Source organism: Octodon degus, unplaced genomic scaffold (assembly GCF_000260255.1).
Source record: "Octodon degus isolate 3935 unplaced genomic scaffold, OctDeg1.0 scaffold00122, whole genome shotgun sequence".
Lineage (NCBI taxonomy): Eukaryota > Metazoa > Chordata > Mammalia > Rodentia > Octodontidae > Octodon > Octodon degus.
In genome coordinates, this window is record NW_004524698.1 from 2589976 (window position 1) to 2593296 (window position 3321).

Genomic DNA, 3321 nt, shown 5'->3' on the forward strand with positions numbered 1-3321 from the left:
ACTTTCATTCTATGTTCTCCCAACACCATCAGACCAGCTTCTGTACAGATTGCCTTGATATCAGCACGAGGGATCATCCTTTGCCATGCTCAGGTCGCCGAGGGTTACATCATCAGCCAGCCTTATCCTGCTGGTATGAATCTGAAAGATGCCCTTCTTGGTCTTTTCATTGGACAGGGGGAGTTTGATCTTCCTGTCGATGCGCCCTGGTCTGATCAGCACTGAGTTGAAAGTTTCTATTTGGTTTGTGGCCATGATAATTCTCACATCTCCCCGTGAGTCAAATCCATCCAACTGGTTCAACAGTTCCAACATTGCTCACTGAATTTCTCTCTCACTTCTAGAGTTTGAATCATATCTTTTCAATCCAATGGCATTGATTTCATCAGTAAATACAATGGATGGTGCATGTTCTTCAGCAACTCAAAATAATTCCCATACAAGTTTGGGCCCTTCACCTAGGTACTTCTGAATAAGTTCAGAACCAACCACTCTCAAGAAAGTCACTGAAGTTTGGCTTGCTATTGCTTTGGCTAACAAGGTTTTACCCATGCCAGGTGGACCATAGAAAATGACCCTGTTAGGGGGCTTTATACCCATCTCTTCATAGTATTCAGGATGGATGAGAGAAAGCTCCACAGATTCCTTTATTTCCTGGATTTGGTTGTCTAAACTACCAGTGTTGGCATAGGCTTCCTGAGGGGCCTTTTCCACCTTCATCACTGTGACCACAGGATCTGTGTCATCCATCGGCACCCCACTCACAGCATGCACCTTGTGGTTGAGTAGGGCTGAGTAGTCTAGTTCCAGCAGATCCTTGTCCACAAATGAAAGAATGCTGACGTAGTGTTCTGAGCCCACAGATGTAGACACGATGGCATGATTGTCATCAATGATCTCTTCCAAGGTTCCTGTTGAAATTCGGGTCCCCTCAGATCATCTACCTTTGAACTTTCCTCCTCTTGCTTTTCTTCTAATGGGTTCATTTGCTCTTGATTTCTAATAAATTCTTCCTCCATGAGAAGATAGTCTTTAATTCTAACTTGAGTAGCTTTAAACGACACTGAGTGTGAGGTGTCACCAGTGGCAGTTTGCTGCCAGCATCTGGTCCTTTCATTTACATCTTCTTTATCCCCACTCTAGTTGGTACAGGAGGTTCATATTTCTTTTTCTTATCCTTGTCATCCTTCTTACCACCTCCAAGGTCATGGTCACCACTCTGACTTTGACCCCTCTTATCTCAGCCTCTCTAGGCACCGCTCCCAAGGTCATATGTTACAGCTACAGTGCTTGTATTTCCAGATTCAGATTTAACCTTTAAAGATTCTGGAAGGAATATTACAACATTCTTTCCTGTATGGGATTATTTGAGAAATCCTGGACCAGTTTTTCTCTCTGGCCCATACACAGGAGAGAGACTTTGTAGACAGTGGAGAAGAGCCTAAGCCTTTAATTGACAACTTGAGTTACAACCAGCCCTCAGGAATAAAATGAGTTTGTGGAACTGAGCCCTTTGAGAGATGTTTTGATCATGAAAACTTTGCCTTCAAAATGGATTAATCTACTCATGGATTAACAGGCTATCATGAGAGTAGCTTTGTTATACAGGCAAACTTTCCCTGACATACTTGCTCTGTCTCACCATGGGACAACCCTCACCATCTTGATATTCCATAAAGGCTCCAGTAGTAAGAAAGCCCTCACCAGGTCCAGACTCTTGACCTTGGATTTCATAGGCTCCAGAACTATACAAACAATTTTTTTTATGGTTTACTCCAGACTATGGCATTCAACTACAGCAACAGAAATGAGACTTCTGCCCATTATCTGTCCTTATGCACAGTAAAGGTTGAGAAACACTACCCTGGAAGAATAGAGTGGATAACAGACTGAATGAGCCAGCTTCTGGTTGAATTTTTCCATTTTCACTGAACTCAAGAAATTAAAATGATGTTTTACTAACATTTCTCATCAATAGCACTTATTTGAGATAGCCAGATTGTCTCTGACCTCCATTATGTATCACCAAACTCTGCCATCTGATGTCCTCTCCCCCACCCCACCCCGGTCTTCTCTTCCTTGTGATACCCACTTCTTGTCACAGTTACAAAGAACTGCATTGTCTAGTCCTGCTGGCTACAAAACATTGTCTCTCCCCATAACATTCTGGTAGCTGCTCAGGGCAGTGTCTTTAAAAGATCTTACCCAGGGGCCGGGGAGATGGCTCAGTGGAATAAGCGCTTCCCTGGCAAGTGCAAGGGCCTGAGTTCAATCCCTGGTTCTGCCAAAAAAAAAAGATCTTACCCAGTGAGTTCTTTGTCCCTCAACTCCTCCACCACCCATATCAAGCCTGCTGGCTTTTCTCTTACTACCTCTGGAACAACTCTTCATGACTTTCAGTGGCAGCTGGGTAAATCCAAGATGTCCCAATGGCCTCTGATGTTATTCTGTCCTCCCTTAAAACTTGTACTTTGTAATGATCCCCAGGAGTCATTGTAAGGCTCAATTCAGGCATGGCTCTCAGTAGCCAACATGTCTGCCAGCGGAGGCATTGTTCTCAGCTCAATGCTGGTGCCCTCAGCAAACAAACACAGGATGACATAAAAGATGAGATAGAGCCGGGAACCTTCCAGAACACCTGGACATTTGAAAACACACATTTACAGCAGATGCCTCAGGAACTTTGCCTATGGACGCACCAAATATCCAGAGGACTTTGACCACTGGTGTTTACTAACATCTTCCTGCCTAATGTCCCTTGCCTTCTTTCAAACTCTATGAAACAAAACAAAACAAACAAAAAAACTTCTACTTCTCTTTGTTCCTGATGTATGCCTTTTTCACCCTCTGTCTTCTTGTACCTAGGCACTGTAAATTCCATTCTGTGTTGCTTTTATACAAGCTTAGTGGTCTCAGCTAGTTTCTGTCTCCTGTTATTCCTTACAGTTATAAATTCATTATTATCTCTATGAGTGTTTAAGTCCCTGTTGCAGAGAGGCAAAAGTGTCTACCAAGTACAGTGGCTATAATATGCAAAGATACTGAGGATGAAAGGCGCTTGAAATCTGAGGTGCTGAGAAACCAGTCAGGATGACTGCTAGAGAGAAAGAACTGCCCTGTCATGAAAAACAGGTGGACAAGTGAAGGCTTAGAGGTGATTCTCAGATAAGGCACCAAGGGAGCTTGTTGCAACAAATGTCCCAAGGCTCACCTTGAGACTCGGAATCTCTACCAGAGATTCTGCAGCTTCTGACTCTCAGATCTCCCTTGGAGATATTCTTAATCATGGCTGCACTTTGCAACCATCTGGGGAGCTGATGT

At 43.6% G+C, this 3321-nt stretch overlaps 1 pseudogene; it reads right to left on the reverse strand.

Moving 5' to 3' along the window:
- The window catches only part of LOC101577356, a 1439-nt pseudogene extending 214 nt beyond the window's left edge, over nt 1–1225 (reverse strand).
- Nucleotides 1226–3321: the final 2096 nt, after the last annotated feature.